Consider the following 16,537-nt stretch of genomic DNA (forward strand, 5'->3'; position numbering starts at 1 on the left):
CGACTAGTATAAGACTGATAACTGTTAAAGTATGTAATAGGGTTGTTGATTATATAAAAAATATTATTTTGTTTACATTAAATGTAATATTTATACGTAATGAATTCACATATCAAATGAGTGTTAAGAATATTTAGACGAAAATTATATATAAAGTTGAAAATTATGTAACATATAACAAAAAAAAAAACCATAAAATGAAATTTTTTCCTGAAATATTTTCCAACAAAAATTAGTGAAAAATATAAATTTGTTCTATGATGATCCTTCAAATTTAGAGGAAATGAATAATGAAATTCATGGAGAACAATTAGCTAGCATCAAAAGTTTTGATTTCGCTTTAATTTCTCATTTTATTTAACCATATTTCTACAATAAATATAATAAGTTAATTGTTGTTCATTACCCAAAAGATAAATAAAGAAAGAAAGAAAAAAGTTTTAAAGATAGAAAGAAAAAAGTTTTAAATATTAAAAGAAAAAAATTGCAATCCATATTTTATTCATACAAAGATGAGTAGAATTATTAAATAAAAATGTTTCAAAATAAAAGAAAAAAAGTAATAAAAAAAAGCATTTTAGTTAGAGTTCAAAAAATTACATTAGATACCGAGACATATGAACTTCATTCTACACCCCAAGCACAGACATATGAACTCGAGATATATATAAACTCTAGACATTCTATTTCAATTTAGCGTCCCAAACAATCTCTTAAAATTATAATTTAATCAAACATCATGAATTGACATAATGGTAAATACGAGACATGATCTTGATAAAGGGTTACGAAGTCGAGGTGGGTTCAATATAGTGTTCACCTACTTAAGATTTAATATCCAATGAATGTTATTGACACCTAAATATTATAGGATGAAGTGGATTGTTAGTCAAAGTGAGCGTAAATTAACCGTCACATACTTTTTTTCTAAAAAAAACCTATAATTTAACAAAAAAAAAATTTAAAAAAAATGGGTGGATGAAGTTTCCCAATTTGGGAGGACAATGGAGCTCCCATTTCTCTTGTTGTACACGTCATTTCAAGTTTCCCAATCTTACTGTCTTGAAATGGACACTTCAAATCAACAGCCAATAAATGAAAACTTTTTAAAAAATACCAATTTACTTTCCCTATAATTGAATAATTAACATTTATAGATACTCACTCATGTTACTCTATTTTACAATTTTTTTTTTTAATTTTATTTTACACATCTCCTACTGCCTTTTTCTTTTCCTCTAATTTATCTTAAATTTTCATTCGATTTTTTTTTAATTTTTATATTTTCTTATCTTTAAGGCACATATATAATTTTGGCCTTAATGTTTCCTTAATTAATTTCATCCTTAATATTTCAGAAATGACACATTTATCACAATGATATGGAAATTTGGCGATGAAATATATCGATTAAACCCATGATTAACAAAGTAGGTCATCTTCTACAATTAGAAAAAAAAAAAAAAAAAAAAGAACTTTTGAATTAGATATGTTATTACAAATCAAGAAATCAATTATGGGGTTTGTAGTCTTATATAGGTAAGATTGGCATGTAATATGAACTTGGTGATTTTTTTTAAAAAAAATTATATGAGTATTTGTGTCAACTCTTTAAATTAACTCATGAATAATCACATAGTTAATTATATGCATTCTTATATTACATGATGTTTTTTAATTTTTAGGAAACAAGAACTTGATTGGAAAAAATATCGAAATTAAATTAGAAAATAAGTCTTTTAGTATGTATGATTATGTTTAAAAATGTTTGATTCTATTTTTTAGGGTATTTTTTTCTTTTTCTTTTACCAACCACAGTATATATATATAATTTAGGCACACATATATTTGTATATTTGTAATTTTTTTTTAATTATTAGTAGTGGTATTTTTCATCTAATTAAATGAAGAATGAAACATTAAATCTGAGTCCAATGAAAATCCAACTAAATAGTTTCAATGAAAGAGACTATTCAATAAACATTAACAATAAAAAAATGCTGAAATCTATTATAGAGAAGTCTATAGTAGACTGGTACCTCAATTTTACCTAAATAATACTTTTGTGAGTCCTTTAATTTTATTAACAATGTTAGCAGAATATCACAGTTATAAACTAATAAATTGAAATTTTTAAATATTCTAGACCTATAAAGTTGTACTCTTGCATGTAAAATTTACTTGTGTCAAAAAACGTAGTTACTATACCATTTTATTTCTTGTTTTTAGTTTTTCAAAATCATGCTGGTTTTCTCATCATTTATTTACAATGGTCTTTTGTCTTTTATAAGAAAAACATTTGATTTCATGGCCAAAATCTAAAAAACGAATTAAAAAAAAAATTATGCTTCATTTGATAACTATTTAAGTCTTATTTGGCAATTATTTAGATTTTATTTTATAATCATTTTGTTTTTTGTTTTTATTTTTGAAAATTAAGTCTATGGATACTATTTCCATCTCCAAATTCTTTATTTTGTTATTTACTTTTTACCAATTGTTTGAAAAACTAAGCCAAAATTTGAAAACTAAAAAAAAAAAATAACTTTTAAAAACTTGTTTTTGTTTATGGAATTTGACTAAGAACTCAACCATTGTATTTAAGAAAATGCAAATTATTGTAAGAAATGAGGATGAAATAGGTTTAGTTATAAAAAACAAAACAAAAAAAAACGAAATGGTTACAAAATGGAGCTTTAATTTCTTTATTTTTAAAACTTAAGCTTTATCAACACAACTCTACCATATAAGTTTCAAAATTTTGTTATCTACTTTCTTACTATATCACGAATACCTATTACTTTTTATTTTTAGAATTTGATGATCAATTCAAGAGTTCTTTTAAATAAAGGAAAAAACTACAACTAAAAGTTAGAGAGAAAACAAGCTTAGATTTCAAAAATAGAAAATTTATAAGAAAAATATTAGTTAATGGAGCATTAAAAATTTATTATTATTATTTTTAATTTTCAAAACTTTGTTTAAATTCTAATAGAATATCTAAAAGATAGATAACAAAATAAACAAATCTGTAAGTGAAATAAGTGTTTAAATTTAATAATCATATTGATCGAGCGGTTAACTTACAAATGGGTAAATTATTGTTGTACTAAAAAAAATTGGTAAATTATGTAAACTTGGAGGGTTTTGTATGATATAACCCTGAACAAAGACTTAAATTTACCAAATTGAGAGTTCTTTTTTAGTACAAAATTGAAAGTTATTAAAGTTGGGAGCCAAATTCTGTTTATATTATTGCATATTGGATAGTTTGGTAAAAGATTTTGACAATGGTCAATTTTATTAATAATGTATAAATGATAGGTACGACATGTCGGCTCACGACTTAGCAAATCCATTGTAGCATTGCTATTACCAAGGACTACTTGTCGTTGTCCCAATATTTCAGCCTCCAAGAACAAAAAGAACATGAAAAAAAATCCCAAAACCCAATTCACCATATCAATTTATTACATTTTACCCCCTCCCCCTCTTTCAAGTTGCTAAATTTAGTTAATTTCTCATAAAAATTTATAATTTTTTCTCTTAAATGTCTTCCATTTCGGTTTCATTTAACTTTTTTCTTGAGATTGAATCTATTCGAGACTTGAAATTTCAACTAAAACACCGACCATACATTCAACATTTTGTAGGCCCTTAAAGTATCAAATGCACACAACTATTACTTTCTTTTAGAACTGCATTATTGGTATGTTATTGTCTATCGAAGTAAATGAAAAAAAAAATGAAAATAGACCCTCAAATGTGACATACTTATTGATAGATAATAAAAAAATGTTTTTCAAATTCTTTTAGTAGATACCCTTCTTTTTTATTCTTGGAAAAAAGAAATACATATATTGAGATATATAATTGAAATTAAATTGCATATGTTGATTAAATAATTTTTTTGCACCACAACCACAAGAGAGTTTTATTGATATTGTGTATTTGGGAAAGGATTGGATGTTGCAGCAAAGATTGAGTTGTTTGGTGAAACCTTGCATTGTCCTGTCCCTTTCCTCTCTCTCTCTTATGTTTCTCCTTTTTATTTATTTATTTATTTCAAATAACTTTCATGATTTTTCTTTGAATATCTATTGATATGAATATTTTGTTGATATTTTTCTTGACTGTTTCAAAAGTTTACATTTTCAATTTTTTTGGTTAATTGTTAATATCAATGTTTTGCATCTTTTAAATTTGTTTGCACTGAGAGACAGCTATGTAATATTTGATTTGTATTTTATATGTAATTAAGATATTGTAATTGAAAATATAATTTATCAAAACAATTACTTTAAAAAAAAAAAAACCACCTGTAAATATAGACATTAGACCTAAAGTATTAATAGATATAACATAATGTAAACAAATTACAAATATGATCAAATTTAAATAGTCTATCAGTGATAGATCATATTATTGGTAGGAGTCTATTAGTGATAGACCATATTACTGTTAAACATTTATCGACTATAGAAGTCTATCACTGATCAACTTGAGAGTCTATCAACGATAGAAGTCTATTGCTGATAGACTCGACTATATTTGTATTTTTTTTAAAAATGATGTTATACACTTGGTTATATTCCTAAAAATGCTACCAATTACAATTATCTAAAAAAAATAAAAATAAAGTTTTTACTTGGATAATGTTCTTTTTTTCATAAAAAAAGAAGCCAATATTTTTCAATTAGGCTTGTTTTCATAAATGACCAACATGTTTTCAGTAAAATATCATTGTTCAAAAACAAAAAAAGTTTTTTACATGTTTCCAATCTTGAAATGTTTGATATATTTTGATAAATATATCCTAATAATAAGAGATAATCTAGAAAAAAATTTTCATTACGGATTTCTATTTTTAAATGACACAAAATTAGTGAAAAGTAAATTATTTTAGGATATATGTTTGGGGTGATAATGAAACATATAATTACTTGAAAATTGTTTTATAAAAATTATTTTAAATGTCAAATTACTAAAAATATTTTTAAATATAATAAAAATATCGACATTCTATTAAATTTATAAATATTTTGGTTCATATTTCTATATTTATAAACAACTCAATATTTTGATCATTTAAAATTAATTTTAATAGTATGAAAATTATGTTAAAAAGTATAAATATTAATTTATTAGGAGTAATTAAATTTATGTTTTACGGTGATTTTAACTATTTTAAAATTACTTCTAAATATGGAGTTAGATTATCCAATTCTATGAACTTTATCAATAATATTAAAATATAATATGAGAGAGACAAAAAAGAAAGGGAAAAAAAAAAAGTAGGGATCCAAATTGATATTATTAATAATTTGTCAGAGAAGGTGAGGGGTAAAAGTAAATATGTTTGAAATAAATCTGCCCAGTGACATGAATTGATGAGAAAGAAAGAGTCAGATGCCTTTGTTGCTATCTACTTTGTTTATGTCTATTTGGAGCTTTCATATCTTTTCTTTCTCTACAATTACTTTCTCAATTTAATTTTAAAGTAGTCTATATACTTGATTTCTTGTTGGCATTATTTATTTATTTTTTTTTAAGATACTTTATAAATTTTCAAAACTTCCATAAAAATCAATTAATTTAGATAAAAGTTAATTTTGAAAGATTATATTTAAGATTTATAAAAAGTATATTGACTGAAATTAGACAATTAAAAGTTTTAAGGACTAAAATGAAATATAAATTAAATTAAATACTAATTTAAACATTTTTTAGGCATCTATTTATTTATTTAAATTTCACATTATTAGTTCTGACTTCTAAATAGTACAAACAAATAATAATTTTGTATTTTACACATTTAATGCTACTTAACTAGGAGATAAAAAGTGAAGCCTAAAATTGAAAACTACAGTCAGATTTTCGATCACTTCATAAATGATACCAAATTCAATATGCTAAATGTACATTCAAATCTATTCTAAAGAAAAATTTACATTCAAAGCCAAATCGAAATTTGTTTAATTAAAAAAACCCGAAAATCAAGTCATTAAATTAGGAAATTTTACGAGGTCCACACTCACTTTATTCCTATCTTTTTTTCGATTACTATAAGAATGCTTTGTTTGATAACTATTTGATTTTTTGTTTTTCTTTTTGAAAATTAAATCTATTTCATCAACATTTCTTACAACGATTTGCATTTTTCTTAAATGCAATGGTAAATGCAATGGTCGAATTCTTAGTCAAATTCCAAAAACAAAAACAACTTTTTGAAAGCGGTTTTTTTAGTTCTCAGCTTAATTTTCAAAAATAAAAACAAAAAATGAAATGGTTACTAAACGGGATCTTAATAGTTTGTGTTGGTATAAAAAAATGGGTATGCTTGTAAATTATAAGAGAAAATAAAGATAGTTAAAATGAATATAGCTCCAATGACATAAAAATTAGAGTTATGATTTGGTGTAGCCTAGGCTGCACCTAACTCTTGTACTCCCTATATCTCTACCACATAAGAAAAAAAAATAGAAAAAAATATTTTTTAAAAAATAAAAATGTCATGTGACAATATTTTATTAGACCATATTTGGGATGTACTGAGATAGGTGGATTCAAGGGAGCCCCTAGTTTTTCTCTAAATATTATTAACTTAAAGATTAGAGATTCAATTCTCATATTCCACAAACGGCTACAAAAAAGTCAAGAAACGAATTAATTGAGAGCGTTAATAATTTAGCAATTTTTTCAATTGTAGGTTTCGAAAGTGAAGTCTTAAAGTTAAAATTGACTAACACAGAGTATCTGATTTGATATTATAAGATCTTGTAACACGATTTTACGTGGAAAAGTAGAATAGGGGATAAAACTATCTTACTTCACCTATATTTCTCATTTAAATCAAAATTAGGTTACACAATCTTTAATACAAAATGACAGTTTATTTAGGTGGGGGAGTCCACAAATTGAAAACTATGAGATGCCTATTGCTCTTATTGCATTGTTTGATAATTATTTTTTGGCCACATTATTATGTGTGTACCAATCCGTAAATATTAATCGTCAAATTTGACTTATGACCTTTTAAAATATATTATATTAAATGGGAAAAAACATTAAATTTAAATACTATTTTGACGTGAATTTCCATGGATTTATTCATATCTCTTGAGTTGTCTTTTTAAATTCTATTTTATTTTATTTTTCAACTTAGTATATAAATCATTCGTGTTCTTGCTATTATTATTTTTTATTAATTATTATTTAGTTGAAATCTAACACAGACACGTATTTTGTTCGTATATTTTGATTAGTGGATATCCAGTAAATAATTAATAGAAATTAATTGCAAGGATACTCTTTATTTTTATTTTTATTTTTTTATGTAACGTTGAAAGTTTGAATCGGAATATTAGAAAATGAGGGACCAAAAATGGTATTGGTACACAAAAAATGAAGGATCAAAACTGAATTATTATCTTCTTTTTAAAATAGGAAATGAAAACGAAATTATAGTATTTAAATTCGTGCCTATTTTGGTCCCTCAATTTCTGTCAAATAAATTCAATTTCTTTTTAAAACTAATTAATATATTATAGGTAAATTATAATATTTATGTTTAGTTGGAACCTTAAAGCTCGATAATAATTTCATCTTTTAGCTTTCTTTTCTTTTCTTTTTTCGTTTTTTTTTTCTTTAATACTTGAATTTTTAGTCAAATTTTAAAAACAAAAATAAGATTGTGAGAATAATTATTTATTTTTTTTTTTTTGTTATTTTAGTTTAGTTTTTAAGATTTTACTTGAGTTAAGACATCAATAAAAAGTGAATAACAAAACTTAGAAATTTACGAGTGGAAAGGATGTTTATAAGATTAATTTGAAACGAAAAAAACAAATGATGTTGAAATGAGGCTTAAGCTACATATTTGCGTAATTTTTAATAATTTGAAAGTCTATTGACTCAACTTGTAATAATTTTAAGATTTTAGAATAAAATAGACACATATCTCAAAGTTTAAAAAGATTAAATTTATTATTTAACCAATAATTTTTTCTTAACGGGAAAAGGAAATAAGTTAAAAATCACATTTGGTTCCTAAAATTTTCACCAATGATTTAAAAAACCAAGCCAAATTTTGATAACTAAAAAGTAGTTTTCAAAAAAATTTTGTTTTTGGAATTTGACCGAGAATTCAACTATTGTACCTAAGAAAATGCAAATCATTGTAAGAAATGCGATGAAATAGGTTTAATTTTAAAAAACAAAAATAAAAATTCAAATAGTAACTAAATGATGCCTTAGTTATTGAACTTTAATATATAACAATTTAGTCTTTATACTTTTAAATTTTGTAACAATCCAGTCTCTAGCACGAAAAATCTCATCAAACTTAATTGTCTCTCATTTTTTTCATAATCAAGATTAAATTGCTAAAAACTCTAAAATTCAAAGACTAAATTGATACTTATTAAAGTTAAAGGACTATTTTATTACAAAGTTAGAAGGAAAACGAGTTACCCACTAAAATTTTGGAACTAAATTGATATTTAACCAAATAAACATTATGGTCAGTCAAAGGAAATTACATAGAAAATGTGAAAATGAAACCCCAACACACCCACCAAAAAAAAGGGGGGGGGGGGGGAAACTTATCTCTTTTAAATTATATATGTCTTACACATGCACCATGTAGGCTGGCTAGTGCTAGCTCATGATCCAAGAAGATTAGTAGGGACCCCTCCCAAAAGAAAAAAAAAAAAAAAAGAAAAAGAAAAATTCTTCATCTTCATCTTCATCTTCATCTTCATCCCACCTTTAATAATTTTTAACCTAGATTATTTGTTAAATTATTTGGTACTACACTTTTGAAATTAAAGTTGTTGAAGAATTGTACAATTGATGGGCTCGTAAATGTTGAGAGTGTATTTCGAATAAATTTTTCGAAAGTACTAATATAAAATATTGAAATATAGGTGATCTTTTTTATATATTAAGAGTATGTTTGTGTGTGGCTTTAATTAGATGTACTTCTTATATTAATAATAATTGATCCCTCCCTAAACTCTAAACCCTAATAATATTACGTGCAAAAGTACTTCTAATAATAATCTCTTTCCCATCTAAATTAAACCATTTTGATAAGAAAAACACTCTTGTTTATTATCTTTTTTTTTTTTGGGCTTTTACTCTAACAAACTTTCAAGTCAAAAGTTGATCATAATTTTGAAAATTTGTGTTGAAAAACTATGGTTAGGTGGCTTGTAACTGCAAAGAGAAGTATTTTTATTCTTTTAAGTACTTCGATGAATGTGCATATAAATGTTTCTAAATTTTATATGTTACTAAAAGGAAAATTAATTAAATGTATACAAAAGTGAAATTAAATAGCGAAATTGTGTGGAGAGAGGTATTAGAGTAATATAGTATATGCAAAGAGAGTAAAGAAAAATGAATCAATTTATTTGTAAATTCAGTAAAATGTTAGTATCTATCAATGACAGACCACAATAGATGTCTATTACAGGCTGTCATGATAGACAATAATATTTTGTTATACTTAAAAATATTTTCAACAGTTTTACCATTTTAAATAATTATTCAATACTATATATACTTGTTTAAAATATTTTTGAATTAAGAGGTAATTTATATATATATATATATATTGCAAAACAGAAGTATTGATAATAAATAAAGAAGGTTGGATAAAAAATAATTTTATTATTTAGGCATATTATTATTAGAAAAATATTTTATTCATGAAAGGATAAAATGATCCTTTATAGATAAGTTTTACCTTTAATAGTTGATTGATTAAGTGCATTAAATTCACTTGTCATTGAGGATTGGTTCGAATTGATTTGAGAAAAAGAATATTTTTTAAAAAATTTATTTTTATTTAAATATTTTTGATAAAAATTTATTAAAATAGATTTGAAAAGTTATTTTGACTCCAATTTGTTCCAAAATGACTTGTTTTTTTAAAATTAAACACTTGAAAATGTAACCCAAATACACTCTAAAACAAAGAAGTAACTCAAACTTTAAACAATTTCATTTTACATTAGGAAAATGAAAAAAAAAAAAAAACATTTCTATTTGGTTTCTAGGTTTTAAAATGTTACACTTTTAGTCTTTTAAGTTTCAACTTTGACTTCAATTTAGTTCCTAGATTTCAAAATATTATAATTTCACTATTGGGGTTTGAATTTTATTTCAATTTAGTCTTTATATTTCAAAATTTACATTTTTAATCTTGATTTTTCACTAAATATTCACTATTAGTCTTCTGTGTCAATGTCTATTAAATATTAATTAATTTTAAATAATTAATTTTAAAGTTTCACTTCATAATTATATTACATTAATATCAAAATTAAAAATAAACATTTAGTGAGAAATAAAAGTTGAAAAATATAAATCTTGAAATTTAACGACGAAATTGAAATAAAATTCCAAAGAGTGTAATAATTTAAAATTTAACGATGAAATGGAAAGTAGAACTTTGGGATTAGAAAGTATTTTTTCCGGAAATCTTAGCCAAATTAACTAAAAAGAAAAAATCTATATTAAATCTGGCGTAGATATTCCAAAAGAGATTTAAATAGTGAACCGTGAAACGAAGAAAAAAAAAATAATAAAGTAAAAAGCTGTTGGCCCAAAAACACAATTTTCAAAAGTGGATAATAAAAAACAAATATCGTTATCGTAATGAATGTGAAGTTCATCAACATGTATACACAATAATGCCAGTATATATATATATATATAAAAGGACAGTTTTTTATATAAAAAAATAAAATAAAATATTTACAAAATATAGTAAAATTTTAGAATTATTAATGATAGAAGTTGATAGTTGATAGTTTTAGATATTAAAATTTTGCTATATCTTATAAACATTTTTGATGTTTTTACCATTTGAAATAATTTTTCATAAAAAGAAAGAAAGAGAGAGGAAAAAAAAAAGGTTGTCCATCATGTAGGAAAACGTTTGGAAAAAAAAAGGTGACAAATTTGTTGGATTTGGATGTGATTTTGAAAAGAAAAATTGATGAGAGTGTCATTTTCTTTTTTTTTTTTTTTTTTTAAAAAAAGAACAATAATCACTAAAAAACAACATAGAGAATGCTCCAAAGATGGCCTTCTTCTCATGCTTCCCCTCTCTATGAAAGCTTCAGTGAATATGTTTCTTTTTTATTATTTTCTATTTTTCATTTTGGTTTTTCTCTCTCTACCTTTATCATTTTGTCCAAATCCTATTTTTTTTTTCCTTTTCCTTTTCTATTTGCTTAACTTCCTCTTACTACGTTATTTAAAATAAGAAAATTGCAAGAACCATATTTAAAGTATGACGATAGTTGTAATTATACTTTTAAACTTTCAATTATAAAAATTAGATCCTAAACTTTTAAAAATGTGAAAATTAGACTCTAAAATTTACAATAAATGTAAAAAATTGGACCTATAAATGGTAAAAATGGAACTTTTAAACTTATAAAATTATACAATTTATACGATGATATAAGTTTGCGGGTCAAATTTTAACCTTTATATAAATTTGAGGTTCATTTTTAAAATTGAGATTTTAAAGGTATAATGATTTAAATAATATAATGTCACCTGCAAATATTTTTTCTTAAAAAATATGTTTGAAGATTATTTTTCATTAGTTACAAAGTTCAGGTTAATGATTTTATTTGGAAGAATAATGAATCTTGTAGTACATTTCTTTTAATTAAATGAATTTGAATTTTATGAGTCTAGAAATAATTTTCTTATTCTTTAAGTATTCTGTAGGACATGAACGAATTATTCAGGTTTCATCTCATATTCATTTATTTTATTTTTGGTTTTGAAAATGAAGTTTATAGATAATATTACTTCCACTTATATACTTCTTAAATTTTCTTATATGCTTGTTACAAATATTTTCAAAATTCTAAGTCATTTAAAATTTTTTTTTTATAAAGAACTTATTTTTTTATTTCAGAAATTGACTAAATATCCAAATATTGCTTTAATAAGGGTTAAAAAAAAAAACACCATTTTAAAGAATATAAGACTAGCTAAGAATGAAATAGTTATCAAACGATGTTTAAAAGATTTGTTTTATTATCTGCTTTCTTTTTCTTAATCGATTTTTTTTTTAACAGTTTCAAAGATCATATTAAGCAACTTACAAAATTGTTAAAGGTTGTGTTATACAACTATAGACAAGTTTACAATTTTTGATAAAAGTGTCACTTTAATTATTCTTAATCAAAACATTTTTTATGCAATAAAATTATAGGAATAAAACATAATATTGGAAAATTTACCATCTAAAAAAGAAACTTAAAAAACAATGATTTAAAAGATTTTTAGTCTTTTAGTCTTTTAACTAGACTAGATACATTATTTTACTATGTCATAGAAAACAATGGAGATTTTACACAAGTATTAGAACTAGAAACAAAGACTTGAACATCTTTGTACACCTAACTACCATAACTGTAGGACAAATTTAAACCAATTAAGTATGTGATTTATTAAATTTAATGTGAAAGATAGTAAATGACATGGTAAAAGGGCATGTGAAGAGTACTAAGACTATAGTGGTATGCTATCGATGTGGGACTTTGACACATAATCAAATGTCCTTTTACCCTTCCATCTCTAAAACTCCTCAATTTCTTCCCTCTTTTTCTACCATTTTCACTTTCTTTTTCCCCACCCCCTCACTGTTACTTTTTATCAATTCTCGAGATTATAAAATATCTGCCTTATTTTATTAATGTACAAAAAAGGCGCATATATATATATGCTCAGATACAAAGGAGTTACAAAGTAGTTAGAAAGTAACTCTAGTTAATGTACAATGGTTAAACTAACCAATTGACTAGCAAACTCTAATACTCCCCTCAAGATGGAGTAAGAAATTTTACAACACCCATCTTAGACAATAATGGAAGAAAAAAAGATGGAGAAAGAGGCTTGGTAAATGCATCAGCAAGTTGGAGGCAAGAGCGAACAGGCATTAATTTGATAGTGCCTTTAACAACATGATCACAAATAAAGTGACAATCCAATTCATTGTGCTTAGTGCATTCGTGAAACATAAGATTTGATGCAATGTGAATAGTAACATCATTATCGTAAAATATTAAAGATGGTCTCATTGGTGGTGGCAGCCAAGGCATGATACTCTGCCTCAACAAATGATCGAGACACAGTGCTTTGTTTCTTCGCTTTCCAAGACACAAGAGATTCTCCCAAGAATATACAAAAGCCAATGGTAGACTTTCGTGAATCTAGGCAAGAAGCCAATCAGTATTAGAAAATGCTTTAAATTGGAAAGAAGAATAAGCCTGCAAGAAAATGCCTTGTTCAAGAGAAGATTTCAAGTACCTCAACAATGTATGTACAACATTCAAATGTGGCTGTTTGGCTTAGCAACAAATTGGCTAGGTTTATGGACAACAAAAGTGACATTTGGACAAGTGATAGTTAAATATAAAATTTTTCCAATCAACCGACGATGCAAGCTTGGATCCTCTAGTAATGTGCCTTCATCACTACTCAGCTTCACATTGGATCCATAGGAAAAGAAGATGGCTTAGATGCTAAAAGACAAAATCTTCCAACAAATGCAAGTCATAATTTTGTTGAGATAAGAAAATGCCATTTGTTGAACGAGCAATCTCTAATCTAAGAAAATACCGCAAAGAGCCCAAATCCTTCAATTTAAAAACATCATTTAGATGTTGTTTTAAACAAGTGATCTCAGTGATGAAAATATCATCAATGTAAACCAAGAACGCAATGAAAGAAGAATCAGAACCACGAACAAAAAAAGTAGTCACCCTGGGACTGTTTGAAACCAACCTTTTGGATAACATGAGAAAACTTATCAAACCACTATCGGGATGCTTGTTTCAAACCGTATATAGATTTCTTGTCACACCCCCTCCCGAGCTTACTTCTTAAGTCCGACAGGAGGCGTGAGAATGACAGATACCACACTTTTGTGATACCTACTGCTCATCTGAACTAACTTATCTTAGTCGGCAATAAAAATCAACTTCAAGTATGATTAAATTGAAAGATTAAATTGAAATTAAGTTCCATATAATTTAAAAGTTTTTTACAAAATATTTACCCAACCCATTCAACAACTACTTTAACTAATATTTTAACTTGTGGCAGAACTTTTATTCCTATAGCAACTCGGACTCTTCAGCTACCTGTGAAGGAAAACATAAAAGAAAAGGGTGAGCTAGAAGTCCAATGAGTGGTAAACAACTTACAGGGTCTCTTTCAACCCTTAGAGACAAATAACTTAAATAACATCTTCACATGGCGAGGTTACTACATAAACCTCAAGCTTGAACGACGCGTTCTCTGTTTTACCTACACATAAGGTAGATAATTAAACATATCTCTTATATTTCTATGTGCACATAGATTCCTCTTCTATGGGCTTAGAAACTAGACCCATCGGTCCTCTAGCCATCCCATACGAGGTTTTTTTCACAGGCTCAAGAACTAGGTCCAATGACCCCTTAACCATCCCATGCATTTTTGCCACAGACTTAGAAACTAAGTCTTCTAACCCTCTGACCATCCCATGTTGCGTACTCACCTCATCGTAATGAACTATACATACATCCACAACTATAAAATTCATAAGAAACCTTTAAAGAATACCACTCACTGTTTAATTGTAGAGATTTTTCCTTTTTCCTTGAGTTTCCTGGTTTTCTCTGGTTCCTTTCTAGATCTCAGGAAAGTCAATAATCAACTTAGAATCGTATATTTAGGGCTAAAATAATCTTAAAATACCCTTATGACCCTAAACTTAGCTTCCAATTCTAGCTGATATGAAACTAGGCCTTAAAACTCTTTTGGATAGCAGTTGGGCACAGGGTAGGTTTTCCCTAAGTAGTTGGATGCATGGCAACACCTTCTGAACCCATGGATTCACTCTGATCAATGCATAAACTCAATTTGGATGCATGGCATCAAGATCAAGGCATGGGCACTCCTGATTAACACATAGACCTTACCCCAAAACCCTAATTCTCCCTAAATCTCTCCTTTTGAGTCTTCTTTGAAGAAAATTTGAGTTGTGAGCTGAAATGAAGTTCTCTTGGGGTATTTATAGGCCCTCAAGAGTGTCCTCGTCATCCTTCATATGCCACAAATTCATGACACCTCCCTTTTTGAGTGTCTTCACCACTTTGAGCCACCACCTAGTTCCTTGTCACCTTCTACTTGCATGCGAGCTTGAGGTGTCTTCGCCATGCATAACTTCTCCTTGAGATGTCATTCTGACCTTTTGCTTGTCCTACTATAAACCCACCTCATCCTTGGCTTGGCCAAGACTTCACTTAGTTGAGCCATGTACCCCATTTTTTATGGAATACACAAGCATGCAATGGAAGCAAACTAAATTAATAAGCACTCTAATTACATTTAATTTGAGTTCTAAAAGCATGATTTCACAAGAGTGTTTGAAATAAACATACCTTTGATGAAATCTTCCAATTTTAAGCTGCTTTTTACTCCAAATCAGCTCCAAATCGACAGTGACCCACCAAGAGATCTTCTCTACTATTCTCAGCCTTGAATTTGAGTGGTGGAACTCAGATTTGAGTGAATTTGGTGAAGGTTTTTGTGGGTTTGAAGAGGGAAAAAGATGAAGTGCAGAAACCAACTTTCAGCATTCAAAATCTCAGTCCATCCTCTTTTTCTTAGCAAAATTGGAAGTGTTTTATTACTCTTTAGCATGCAGACACCATCAACAAAAGCTTTGGCCAGCAGCTACTTCACTTTTGAAGTGGGATTTATGTGAACTTATGGGTAGGATACATCCTACTTGCTTCAAATGTGGGAAAAACCCACTTTGAAGTTCAATTTCCAAATTTCTCAATTTCTTTTAATTAATTCTGAAATTAATTAAAACTTGATTTAATTAATTCTTAATTAATCAAATATATAATTACAAAATCCAATTTCTCAATTGAATTTAAAATTTGAAAATTAATTTGATTTTTAATTAATTAAACATAATTAATTAATTTAATATAAAATATCAAATTAATCACACTCTAAATATATAACATGAAACTAATTCATTTAAATATTATATACTCTCCAATTTTGTTTAATTTCAACAAACTAAATATTAATTATATCGAATATAATTAAGCAAACCTAATTTGATTTTGAACTAATTCAAATTCAAAACCCTAGTTTTAATTTGAACAATTCAAATTAATATCACTCAAAATTCACTCAATTTAATAGTTCAAGGTGTTCATGTTTTATAAGCTAGTAGAGGGACCTTATGGACCTACAGATCATGAGCTCCAACGATTAAGATTAATTGACTAAGACTTTAAACCGAATTAATCATTACTCGTTAACTATCGAGTCACACCACGATAGCTTGATAGTTGCACTCTTCTCACTGTAGATATATTTGTATCCATATGATTTAACCATAACTAGTAAGTCGACCTTTCACAGGTTTTTCGTAATACTGACTGGGTCAATGTGCTGTTTTACCCTTGATATTATGTCTTGTTCCTTAAGTTCC

The sequence above is a fragment of the Benincasa hispida genome, chromosome 1 (assembly GCF_009727055.1).
Source record: "Benincasa hispida cultivar B227 chromosome 1, ASM972705v1, whole genome shotgun sequence".
NCBI classification, from domain to species: domain Eukaryota; kingdom Viridiplantae; phylum Streptophyta; class Magnoliopsida; order Cucurbitales; family Cucurbitaceae; genus Benincasa; species Benincasa hispida.